This window comes from Tenrec ecaudatus, chromosome 1, assembly GCF_050624435.1.
Source record: "Tenrec ecaudatus isolate mTenEca1 chromosome 1, mTenEca1.hap1, whole genome shotgun sequence".
Classification (NCBI taxonomy): Eukaryota; Metazoa; Chordata; class Mammalia; order Afrosoricida; family Tenrecidae; genus Tenrec; species Tenrec ecaudatus.
Genome location: NC_134530.1, coordinates 311,189,444 through 311,203,005, shown reverse-complemented (window position 1 = coordinate 311,203,005; position 13,562 = coordinate 311,189,444). Strand labels below are relative to the sequence as shown.

Sequence of the window (13,562 nt, the reverse complement as noted above, 5' to 3'; positions counted from 1 at the left end):
TACAACCTAGAAAACAGAAGAAGAAGCATTCAATTAGAGAAAACCAAGTAGCTAAATTAATGAATTAGAACGGCCAGAGTAGCAGCTGTACCTGAAAAGTCCTGGGTTTACAGAACTCCCCAGACCAGGAGGTGGAGTGCTCTAAGAATAAAACATGTTACACTAAAATTTCCTGTATTGATGATCCGCATTCCCACAGAGGCAAGTATCCATGAGAACAGGACTTTTGTTTCCTTTGCAAACCAGTAAAAGTGGCTCCTACATATTCATTGTTCTCGAAATATCATATGAGAGAGTCAGTGGTAAGTGTGCTTCCAGTCCAAGGAAGTTTGGCCCTGGAGGTGATAGCAGGTGTGGCTGACCTTCCGTGGAGAGCTGGGTGTTTTCCGGACACCTGTGGGTGAGGATGGTCCAACCCCACCCAGTAGCCTTCTGGAGAGGAGGCCAGAGGTCAAACCTAGTAAATAAAGCACTCCCGCATGACACCTACTTCTATTTCACAATTATTTGTGGATTATCTGAAATTCTCCTGTAACTGAGCATCTTATACTTTTTGCAGCAGTTCTCAACCTGTGGGTCGTGACCCCTTTGGGAATCAAACAACCCTTTCACAGGGGCCTCCTGATTCATAATAGTAGCAAAATTACAGTTATGAAGTAGCAATGAAAATAATTTTATGGTTGGAGAGTTACCACCACATGAGGAACTGTATGTGTTAGACAGGGTTCTCTAGAGAGATAAAACCAGATTGCTGATAATTATATATATATATATATATATATATATTTATGAAGATAGATATATAACACAAGAAATGAACAGTTAAGTTATAAACAGATTGTTATATAATACAAGAAATGAACAGTTAAATTATAAAGCAGTATAAATGGCTCAGTGCAACTCACTCCCATGAGAGAGTTGTGAGACACTGGAAGTCCTTCAAGTCTCGAGAGCCGCCAGTTAGTCCCCTGTAGAGAAAGAGCTAGGCTATCCCAGCACAGGCAGCAAACAGCAAGGCAGGTCACCAACAGTCAGCCATGTCACCAACTGTCAGTCCCCAACTCAAGAGATGTTAATTTCATTCCCGTGATCTTAACGGGACCTCAACTTACAGTGACACAGTCCACAGGCTAGGCGTCCCACAGGTAGTGTGCCCTGTAAATTGAGGCACAGAACAGGCAAGGCAGCCACACACTGGTCCAATGATTAAAGAGCGAGAGACAAGAAAAGCAAGACTCACCAAGCCATTTATCTCTCAGGCCTTCAATTAACCCCACTTGTGTTTATTGGCCAGGCTGGCACAATAAACTATCTCACTATAAAAAAAATTTTTTTTAAGGGTCAAGGCATGAAGAAGGTAGAGAACCACTGCTTGATCTGACGATCCTAATTGAGAGGCTTGAGCCCTTTCACCCTGTGGCAGAGAAACCCCACAGGAACTCAGAAGACCTTTTGCCTCAGGGAACTTATGCTCTTCCCTCCCCCCCCCTTAAGCCCCCCTCACCCCTCCGCTTCTTTGTCTGACGTAGTTAGTTTATTGTGCCAACCTGGCTGATAAACACGTGTGGGGTTAACTGATGGGTGGGAAGATAAATGGCTCGGTGAACCTCGCCTTTCTAGTTCTCAGGTCTCTTGCTTTCTGATGGTCCCACCAGGGTGCAGCTATCTTAGCCAGTTCCCTGCTTCAGTTAGCAAGGCTCACTTCTTCCAAGACATCCCGAGGAGAAGCCACATGGACCTACCCAATGCAGCCCTGGGTGCTGGAGCAGCTGTGTGGAGACCTCCGCCAGCGCTGAGATGCTTACACATGCACTGACGAGGCTTTCCTCCTGCAGCGTGTGTTTTGTGAGATAGAAGACTTTGCGGATTGGTGTTGGACATATGGGTTAATGGGTTAAAGTTGGACTTGTGGGCTTGGGCAGCACTGGGTTGGGATGTTTTCTTGATGTACACCTAACTTTTATTTTATTTTTGTTTGTTTGTTTGTTTGTTTGTTTTTTCACTTAACTTTTATATAAAACTCTCTCTTATAATTTCTGTGGATTTGTTTCTCTAAAGTACCCAGTCTAATACAGTCTCATTTTCAGGTTTGTGCTTTATAGCCTAGCTTTCCAATTCTTCAGTCAATATTCTTTCTGATGACTGTAGTAGATTTTTACACAAATGACTGCACTAAACCCTAGACTTAAATCTTGTGCACTCTCGCAACCACACTCACTCTGGTTCAGGCCCTGAGATGTGCTTTTTAACAATTAACATTTTAATAAATGAATTTTAAACCATTTTATTGGCACATAATTTACATAGCGTATAATTCAATCGTCCAGTCATATCAAGGAGAACTGTACAATCACTATTGAGTTTAGAACATCTCTCCTGGCCCATCATGGTTAAATCGTCTTTAAAATGAGCTGTGGGAAGTCAGTTACAGTGATCCTTCCCCGCTGCCGCCTCCACTTCCCGCTCTGAAATCCACCTTTCCTCCCTATCACCCACTTCCCACTGATGCATTAATTTTCTATCATTTTCTTAGTCTCTCTCCTTTTTTGACTTTCGTATTTCTAATCTCCTATTAAAATATTATCTTAAATGTAGCACTTTTCCCTTCTCTTTTTAAGGCGCAATTCCCTTTTTCTTTGAGGAAGTGAGCTGGCGCTTTTCTTGAAGTCTAAGGGCTTGAGCTAAAGGAACGCTATCAGCGACGTCCCTCTTGATTGATCATTGACACAATGGTGAGCATAGGAAAACCGAAACCAAACCCACTGCCATCTTACTGATTCCGACTGGGAGCGACGAGACTACATATTGCTGGGGAAGACAACCTGATTTTCTTCCACGGAGCCACCTACCTCCCAGTTAGCCGCCCAATACCTGAATGAGGGAACCGCCCTCTTCTCTCACATCAAGGTCAGTACACACCCCTACAGCACGCTCTAAGAAGAGCAGCAGTGGCTGCCGTGGAGAGGCTCCCAGTAGGCCAAGGCCACGTGGATCTGGCTGGCTACTGTTTCAGATGTCAGAAGGGCTGTGTCCTTGACCCTGCCCCCATGAAGAAGGCCAGTTTTTCAGTCTCTCACATCACTTTGAACTGCGGAGAACAGTCCCCGAAATTTTGCTAGAGTTGGCATTGGGAGTTTCAAGTGGGAGATTATTGTCTTCTGGACCCTTGACCAAAGTCCATTACTCTCCAGTCGGTTTGGACTCATGGTGGCCCTATCACTAAATCCACCTCCACTGAGTGGATTCGTACAAAAGAGTCAATTGACTCAACGACAGTGAGTTTTGTTTCATTTAGACCTATTTGGCTGAAACAAACAAACAAACAAACTCCATGAGGTAACTAATGTAATTACTGTCACTTTGCAGATGAAGAGGCACAGAGAATACAGTACGCAACATGGTCAAGGTCACATAATAAGTGACAGAGCAGAAGCCATGCTTTTTACCATCTTAAACTTGCTTATTCCAATATTCTCATGTTCTTCAAACTTCTTGTCACCTCTCCCCTTTCTCATTCCTGTTGGGCACATCTACTGATGGTAGATCAATGTCAGGGATGAAAGGCTGAAAGCAACTCCTGCATCTCTTAGTCTTCTCAGGAAACTGTCTCAGGAAATTGCCTTCTTCCCGTAAATATGGTCCTTAAAATATGTAGGTTCGTGCTCTGGTTTTATCTCCTGATAACTTTTGGTGTTGAGATACTCCTAAAAAGAAAAATTTATCCACATCCTGAAGCTATATATCTGTACAGCCATTGTGGAAAGCAATATGGTGCTAACTAAAATATAAGTAAGAACTGACAATAGAAATTCCGTAAAAGCCAGCAATGCCTCTGCTACATATATACCCTAAAGAAGAGACAACACAAAAATATCAGTGCACCCCCACATTCACGATGGCAAAACGTTGGAAAATGCCCATCAGTAGAAGGATGGATAGAGAAACTTGGTATGTACACAAAACGGAATCCTGTGCATCCTTAAAAAGGCAGTGATGAAACCACAAAGCACCTCATAACAAGGATGGTACTGGAGAACATGACGCTGAGTGAAGGGAATCAATCACAAGAGGAAAAGCACTGTCGGAGACTTTAAGGATCAACACCAAGACAAAGATTTACATACTAAAGGAGGTTCCCAAATGAGGGTGGGTGCAGTGGGAATCTGAAGCCACAGAATAGAGGTTGATAGGTGTTGATGGGAGAGAAAGGGAGGATGGAGATCAATAATTGAGGTAGTTAATTTATTGTGCCAGCCTGGCTGATAAACACATGTGGGATTAATTGAAGGGCGGAGAGATAAATGGCTCAGCGAGCCTCTCCTTTCTTGTCTCTCGCTCTTTGATCACCGGACCAGTGTGTGGACTGCCTTGCTTGTTCCGTGCCTCAATTTGCAAGCTACACTACCTGTGGGACACCCAACCTGTGGACTGTGTCACTGTAATTTGAGGTTCCTTCAAGACCTGCTTCGCCACACAATTGGAATTTACATCTCTTGAGCCAGGGACTGATTGTTGGTGACCTGACAGACTCTTGGTGACCTGGCTGACTGTTGGTGACCTACCTTGCTGTTTGTTGCCTGTGCCCGGATAGCCTGAATTTCTCTACAGATGACTACCTGGCGGCCCTCAAGACTTGAAGGACTGCCAGTGTCTCACAACCGTCTCATGGGAGTGAGTTGCACTGAGCCATTTGTACTGATTTATAATTTAACTGTTTATTTCTTGTGTTATCTATCTATCTATATAAATATAAATATATAAGATTATTAGCATTCTGGTTTTGTCTCTCTAGAGAACCCTGTCTAACACAATAGATTTGGGGAGAAGAGAAATCAGGGATGGAGGAGCAGGTAACATGGGAGGGTGATTGATGGTTGATGAGTGATTTGAGCTATTGAATGGGTAAACCCTCCACCTAATTCATAGTAAGAAATTCATATATATTATATATATTTGTCTTCACACAATGTTTACAAGATCTTCCCCACAATCACTCCAAGAATCAGATTTTAATAGTCTCTAGAGACTGTTTTTCCTTGTATCTCTTGGAAAGGGTGGTCTCTGTTATTCCAGGAGCCTAGGACCACGTTCCTTGCCTAAGGTCCATCTCTGGCCATCCCCAAAATGGACAGCGAGCCTCTCCCAGTCAGGGAGAACGCTCCCTCAGCCTGACATCCTGACCTTACTGTCTCTGCATTTTATGGAGCTGATCCATGTTTTTAAAAATAATTTGGTCTGGATCCCTGTATCACATAGGCCGTAAAAGAAAGTTCGGTTGTCTCTGAAATACGAAATTCCAAAATAATGGTCTCTGGCCTGGACACATATCGAGTGAAGATTATAATCCGGGTGCCATTTCCAGAAATTCTCGTTCAGTCCGTCAGGGGACAGGAAGATGCTGGTATGATTTATGATTTCCACAGAAGAAAACACCATCCTAGAAAAGTATAAAAGGCATTATTTATATGCTTCCATATCCCACCTCCGTCTAACGTCAGAATATTTGTTAAAAGAATACGATTATTGTACTTCGAACCAGTGATTCTCACACGTGAGCTTGCATCAGAATCCAGTGGAGGGCTTATTATTAAAAAGATTAAATGACCTTACACCCTGAAGTTTCCAGTTCAGTAAGTGGGTCTTGGACTGCAGCTGAGAACTTGCTTTTCCAATTGGTTCTCTGAGGACCGGGATCCTGATGATTCAAGGACTCAGTTTGAGAACCACGGTTTAAACCAAGTAATTAAGTGTTGTATTTTATTAATTCTGTTTGCAATTAGAACTCAGGACCCCTGATTTCCACATTCTGCTTCCATATTCTACCACGGCGTCCTGAATGTTTAACATTTGTTAACAAAACTTTAATTTGACTTTCATGCATATTTAGAACTCTGGAGGCGGTAAAACTTTGCTGTAGAGTACCCCTGACAAGTACAAAATCACTCATCTTTTTTTTTTTAAACACCTTATTTATCATTGCCGTATTAACACCAAGTGCAAAAATCCTTCGTGCGCAACTCCATAAACTCAGCTCGGGAAGATCGCCCCCTTGAGTCGGCCGACGGAACCACGCCCAGGGCGAATTTACACTCCGGAGAGGTTATATTTAAACCCTGAGCTCCAGAGTGGCAAAGATGGATTGACGCCAAAACCTCCTGCGAGAAAGCGTAAAGTTAAGCAAAATTTAAATTTGTTTAAACAAGGCAATTTAACAGAGATGCGATTCTAGCAAGCAGGTAGAAAGCCCTCCTTTTTCCTCGAGCTCCGCCGGCCACGGCAACTTCAAGTCGAGCCCGTCATTCTGCAGCTTTCTGGAATTCCCGCTGCTTTCTGGAATTCCGCGGCACTCAGTGTCTGGGACCGATTTCCAAGGTCCGATTTCCCTTTTAATCGGGGAGTTCAAACAATGGGAGGAAAAGGAAAGCTACGGAATTATGGTTTTGGTTGACAGAGAAGGGAGTGCTTAGAAACGAGTTTTCTCAGCAAGTCAGGATGGCCGAGCGGTCTAAGGCGCTGCGTTCAGGTCGCAGTCTCCCCTGGAGGCGTGGGTTCGAATCCCACTCCTGACAAAGGCTTTCGTTTTTGACTTGGCGACCCCTGTAGCCTATCGTGAAAAGATTAGAAATACATCAAAATTAAATTTAGTGCCCGGGAGAGGGACTATCTAAAGGGAACCCTGAACCCGAAAAAGTGGTTTCAGAATTTACTACTTAAAAATTTAAAAAAACTCACTGGCATATCCATCCACCAGAAGAGTGTTTAAACTTTCTTCCGCTCTTTTGATGAAGTATAAGAAAGAAAAACCGCCTGTGGCCCTCGTCAGAGCCTAGTTGGTGTATAATAATAAAGCCAGGAGTACTAGAGAGAATTAACTACGATTTCGATCTCAGTTTCCATTCTGTTTTTCTGCCACCTCACTCTTACAGGCAAAGAACTCAATGAAAATGACTGCTGGGTTAATGGCCCACTATTATTACTGACGTATGCAGGACCCCTCGCTTGTTCTACTTATTTATTCCTTTTAAATCTACTTTGCTCAATTCAATTTCATTTCTATACCTGTGGGGGAAAATTGGAAAGGGCATCCTTTTTTTTTTTTTTTCCCTTTTTGATACGGTTCTGTAAAACATGTATTACTGGAGACTCCGGATAGGGCAAGATATGACAAAATAACGATGTATAAATTACCAAGGGCATATGAGGGAGGGGGGAATGAGGAGGGAGGGGAAAAAAAAAAAGAGGACCTGATGCAAGGGGCTTAAGTGGAGAGCAAATGCCTTGAGAATGATTGGGGCAGGGAATGTATGGATGTGCTTTATACAATTGATGTATGTATATGTATGGATTGTGGTAAGAGTTGTTTGAGTCCCTAATAAAATGTAAAAGAAGAAAAGAGAAAAAAATGATTAGGGCAAAGACTGTACAGATGTGCTTTATACAATTGATGTATGTATATGTATGAACTGTGAAAAGAATTGTATCAGCCCCAATAAATTGTTAAAATAAAAAAACAAAACAAAAAAAACATGTATTACTGATTTGGGGTCATATCTTCATACTTTACCTGAATGGCACCATGTCACGTTATCTACTTTTACTTTATTCCTATGGCACTACAGTTTTGCAATTTATCTGTGCATATCTGGTATTTGCCACTTAGATCCCAGCGTGTGACCACATTCCCACCCTGCATCCACAGCCTTGTCACCAAATAAGCATCATGGTTTTGTCCCTCGATACCCCCTTACAGACTTGTGCAAGATTTTACTTGAGATGCAGCAGGACCCAAAAAGATGATTGACACCGTGCAGGGCTGTACTATATGACATGCAGAACTATGCCTGAGGTTCAAGGTTCTGCATATCAGCCCTGCGCTGGGTTTTGTAAATACAAAATCTCACCTTGGGGGCGAAGAGCTACCGTTATAAACTTTAATATGCCATGCTTCTATTTTGAACTCATAACTTGGATATTGTTTATCATTCTTGCATAATTTATTGTAAAGTCTGAATTAATTAAAACAAAACAAAACAGGTGACCAAAACGCCCCCTGTCATTCTTAACAAAATAAAATAAATAGCTCAATGTAATATTACAAAGGCAGAAAATTAGCTTAATTTTTTATGATCATTGATATTCAAATTGTTTTGTTCTTGCATTCTTCAAAATGGCCCCACATTGGATCCAGAGCCTCCCTGCCACAGAAAGTCTGTGGAAAATTCCTTTACCTTTTCGTTCAATTTTTCCATGAGTCTAACTCTGGGTTTCCTTTTCAATTTAACTGAAAGAAGAGTGAATTGTTGCCACTTAGAAAGACTGTTGTCCGCAAGAACCAAAACAAACACTATTTTGCCTTCTTGTTCTGATGACTACACGCTGGTTCCGTTTCTCCCTCCTTAGACATCCTGAAGGAAACATGATCTTGAGTCCCCACTTGGATCTGCTACTATTTGACTACAGAGGCAATGGCTAATAGATGTGTTTCCCAGGGAGATCTGAGAGGTGCCTGGAGGGTCAGCAACTTGATCCCAGGCAATTCAGGTTGCCCATGCTGCTGGGTGGCCTCTGCCACTTAGGAGCTGTATGACTTACCAGTGACTTTGCTTACCTGCGTCTCGGTGACCTCTTCTTCATTAAAAAGAGAAAATGATTTTCTCTTACATTGTGAATCCACCACCCACTGTCAGTTTGTCTCACTAGTACTTGTTCATGTTGTGATGTTGGACACTATGTCACCAGTATTTCAAATGGCGGCAGGATCATCCATGGTGGACAGGTTTGGGGGTGGGGCAGACTTCCAGACTAAAATAGATTAGGAAGAAAGGCCGGTGGTCTATTTCCTGGAGTTAGCAAATGAAATCCTTTTGGGAGACTGTAACTCTTTACCTGATTAGAAAGCAGCGTCTTTCTCTATGGAGCAGCTGGTAGTTCCAAACTGCTGATTTTGTGGATTGAAGTTGTGGTAGTTACATAATCTGGTGTCAATTTGAGACTTGAGAGGATTAAGAGTGAAGGAGTGGAGTCTAGTCTGTCAATCCGGAGATAGCCAGTGAGACCTCTGTGTGGGCATGGCCTTCTCCTGAGAATTCTGGGAATTTCAGCATTTTCCTTCTTGGAGATGGGAGAGATTTCTTTCTCTCTCTTCACTCCCTGGGAGACTTTGTAGCTGACAAGATACATGAAACTGCGCTAATGCCCTGAGCCAGAGAGGCCACATAGAGACCCCTGCCAGAACTAAGATGCTTACAACGCCACTGGATCTAAAGACTTTCTAACCACTGGCCTGTGATCACCCTACAGTCAGCATCATTGCCTGTGTTTTGTGAGTCTGAAGAGGACTTTACAGATTGTTATCGGATTTGTGGGCTAATATTGGATTTATGGGCTTGGAGTGGACTGGGTTGGGATGCTTTCTTAATGTACAATTACCCTTTATATAAAGCATTCTCTTATACACACATGAGTTGCTATGGATTTGTTTCTCTAGTCTACCTGACTGACACAGCAGTCCAACTCATAATGCCACAGGGCTCCTGAAAAATCTGAGAATGGTTTCTATTGGGGCTATGGGCCCAGTGTGCTTCCGCTACACCACTCTGCAAACTGTGGATGTCCTGAAGGCGCAGTGAACATGCCACCAGGTGAGCCCAATTGCTAGAGAAGGACATCATGTTTGATAGCAACAAGGACCAACAAAGTCCAGGCAGATCCTTGGTGAGATGGATTGGCCCAATAGCCTTAACAATGAACTCAAATTTGTGGATGATGTAGGACCAGGCTACATTTCCATCTGTTGCCAAGGGTTAACAATCCAAGTTAACATGAGTCAGAGCCAACTTGATGGCAGCTATCTATGTATGTTGTGTGTATTTCATAACTATATGTGTTGTATGTATACATATACCCATATACACCTAATAGGAGGGGCTTCAAAAAATTTGTGGAAAATTATATTATCCCTGCATGCCATTATCTCATGAACTTTTTTTAATTAAATACTTTTATTGGGGGCTCTTACATCTCTTATCACGATCCATAATTCATCCATTGTGTCAAGCACATTTGTACATATGTTGCCATCATAATTTTCAAAATGTGTTCTTTCTACTTGAGCCCTTGATATCAGCTCCTCCTTTCCCCCCCTCCCTCCCGCACCCTCCCTCCCTCATGAAGCCTTGATAAATTATAATTATTTTCATATTTTACATCATCCTTTGTCACCTTTCACCCACTTTTCTGTTGTTCGTCCACTGGGCGACGGTTATGTGTCAATCATTGTGATTGAGTTTTCCTTTCTCCCCCCACCTTCCCCTTCCCCTCCTGGTATCTCTATTCTCATTATTAGTCCTGAGGGGTTTATCGATCCTGGATTCCCTGTGTTGCAGGCTCTTATCTGGATCCATGTACATGTTCTGGTCTAGCTTGATTTGTAAAGTAGAATTGAGGTCATGATAGTAGGGGGACGAAACATTAAATAACTAGAGGAAAGTTGTATGCTTGTCTGACTGGCTTGTCTTTTCCATGTGACCATTCTGTAAAGGCATGTCCAATTGTCTACAGATGGGCTTTGGCTCTCCACTCCATGCCCCCACCCCCATTCACATCGGTATGATTTTGTTCTGATCCCATGAACTTTTTGAAGCCTCCGTGTGTGTGTGTGTGTGTGTGTGTGTGTGTATCTTAGAAGAATGCATGGAAATAGTAAAAATTGATAAATGCTTTCTTTGTTGTTGCTATAATTGAGCATATGCTATTTACCAGACCCTGTGCTGGACCCAGGAGATACAGCAGTGAACAGGACTGGGATGGCTCCTGCCCCCAAAGGAGTAGACAGGCTGGCAGCAAAATCAGATCTGAACCGGTGAGTGAGTGTCACAGACTAGGACGTTATGGGAAACAGTTCCTTCTATCTCTTCTTCCCTGCAGAAGAATCTCAGAAGCAAAGCAAGTGCTTTATTTAATTCATGATTTGAAAGTTCAAATGCCATCCTCACTGTCTTAACAACACATAGCCTTTTGCAGGAAAGCGTGAAACACTCGATATTGATCAACTATGGCAGTCTAGTCTACCTTTGTTCTGCGTGAACCTACCCACCACTGTTAGGAATGCTTAATCATCTCTGGGTAGAGATCTCCAGGTAAAGGACATGCAAGACCTGAGTACTCCCACCTCTGCCTTCTCCCACTTACCGCTTTCTCACCTCTAGGTATTTATTTACATACACACTTCCTTTGCCCAAGCACATCCTCCATTCCCACTCCCTCATCTACTTTCTCTGGCCCAGGTAAATTCTATATCTCCTTCTTGGCTCAGCTTGGCTGTCACTTCTTCCATGAAGCCTTCCTGAAGCTCCGTCCCCCTCATTCGGTCTGGGGTAAGAGTCCACATGGAACCCACAGCATCCTGCATTCTCAGTGGCATTACACCCCATTGTGATGTAATCGCCTTGATTTATCTGCTTCACCCTTCTCACCTCATGGGCTCATCATCAGCCTGTGTGATTAGCATGGCCTGCCACACAATGGGCCCTCCACAAATAGTCATTGACACAATAAACATTTGATTGCACTGTACACTTTGACACAGAAATTCCTTCCATATTTGGTACGTGGAAAGTTAGGGCGACTTTTAGGCTTTGGGGAAAGATGGCAAGACGCCTCCCTTGGAATGTTCTATGGTTTCGGAATCCACAGTAGGAAGTACCTGTGCTTCAGTAGTACAGACCCTACAGCCTGCTGAGGTCTACTTGGCTAGAAGCAGCACTGCAGAGGTGAGTCCCTGGATCCTGAGCAGACAGGTTGAAATATAAGCAGGTTTAGTCACAGGATGAAGTACATTTGCACTGGTGCCCCAGCTTGCCTCACCATTTGAGAGAAGTCTATAGTCTGAACCTGGGAAAAAGAACGTTTCTAAGCCGAAAGCAGAAGGTTTTAGAGAAATAGCTTATAAAGAAAATTGAGGAACTGATTTGCAGAATCGAGGGAAACGTCTCCCTGGAAGTGGCGACTCATCAAAATATTGGGACATTTTTGTCCCCTGAAGATAGAATAAGGGATCATACTTCCACCCTTGACAATTGATACAACATTATGTGCTCTGAGGACAAAAGCCAGAACATTATGTGCCAGATGAAAGGGTGCGAGGTCATGGGATTTGAGGGGAGGGCTGCTCACAGTAACAGAAAATGTCCCTTCTCTTGCCCTATGGGAAGAGCCTGTTAAAACTCTCGGCCCCTTGCCTGATTCTCAAGCCCTTCCTGGAGTTACAGAATGCTTGCCTGTCCCGGTAGACGGTGCACTCCCAGATACACAAGCAGACGTTTCTCCTGGTCGCCTTCATTCCTGAAATCCCAGTAACCAACACTTTATCTTGATTTTCTTTTCCAAGAGGTTAAGCAAATGGAACACCTTTTTAAACTCACCTCGTATCTCATATGATATGGCTTCGTTTTAGTGGGTGCTGTCAATCGTCAGAGATGCAGCCTTCTCCACAATAGCGTCAAACAATCGTTGACCTTTCTAAAAATAGTGTGAGAGCGCATCAGTTTGGAATTTCTCTAGGGAAGAGACTACAGGGAACAGAAACAGTGGCATTGTTTGCAATTTGTATTGGTGACTTTGCTGTCTGCATCCCTGGGTTTGTTTTTTTTTTTCTGAGAAATGTTACATATGGAATCAAAATGCAAAGAAATTCAGTTCTTCACTTCGAAAGAAAAATAAATGTAACTTTACCACTCTTGTGAGTAGTGAGAGCCCCACACTCACTCTCATAAAATACTTCCGTGAAAGGCCCTAGAGTAATGTGACCCTCCTCCAGGTTATGTCTGGACCACCCAACTCCCTTTGTGGGAAACAGGAAAACCACAAAAGGCCCCGCTGGGATTCGAACCCAGGATCTCCTGTTTACTAGACAGGCGCTTTAACCAGCTAAGCCACGGAGCCAGCACACTGGCTCCCTTCCCTATTCACAAGGAAAAGGAATGATCTTCGCTTTTGTTCTCTTTTATTTCCTCTCTAACCAAGATTGGGAGCATCATCGGTGCATGCCCAGAACTTCAAAATGAACCCACTCTTCGCCGCCCCGAACACCCGAGAAGCCACGAAGCTGCAGGAAAACAGTCATCTTCGCCCCGAAGGGCCACACGGACGTGAATCCTTGGGGTGTGCAAGAGGAGTCTTCTTTGAGAAACTACCTGGAAGGGCAAGAGGTCATTCAGCAAGCATCGCCGACGACCTCCTTCCGTAGGTAAAGGGTGACCTGAGGCGCGGGGCGTGGGAGTGGGGTGGGAAGGAAGCAGAGGGCAAAGAGAACAGACTTCATTTACACCCCAACAGTCCTCCCGGTGACCCCAAGGCCCAGGACTGATTCTTGCGGGAAGCAAGTTCTATGCTCTTTATTTCAGTCTCACTGTCGTCCTGCTTATAAAGTTAACTAATGGACATTATTGTCGCATGGGAAACCTTGTCCAAAAAAATTCAATTTGCCAAGGTGTCTAATTGAGAGCATCCACAAGCATTTGTATATTGTCAGGGGGTGGGCTGGGGCGGGGGAGTGGCGCTCG

General features: G+C 43.5%; 2 non-coding genes across 2 annotated transcripts; one reads left to right on the top strand and one right to left on the bottom strand.

The window, feature by feature from the left end:
* The first annotated feature begins 6,486 nt into the window (after positions 1–6,486).
* Positions 6,487–6,569, top strand: TRNAL-CAG (transfer RNA leucine (anticodon CAG)). The gene has a single exon. It is a non-coding gene; the product is annotated as a tRNA-Leu (tRNA).
* A 6,299-nt stretch (positions 6,570–12,868) lies between these two features.
* On the bottom strand, positions 12,869–12,942 carry TRNAT-AGU (transfer RNA threonine (anticodon AGU)). The gene has a single exon. It is a non-coding gene; the product is annotated as a tRNA-Thr (tRNA).
* Between the last annotated feature and the right edge of the window lie 620 nt (positions 12,943–13,562).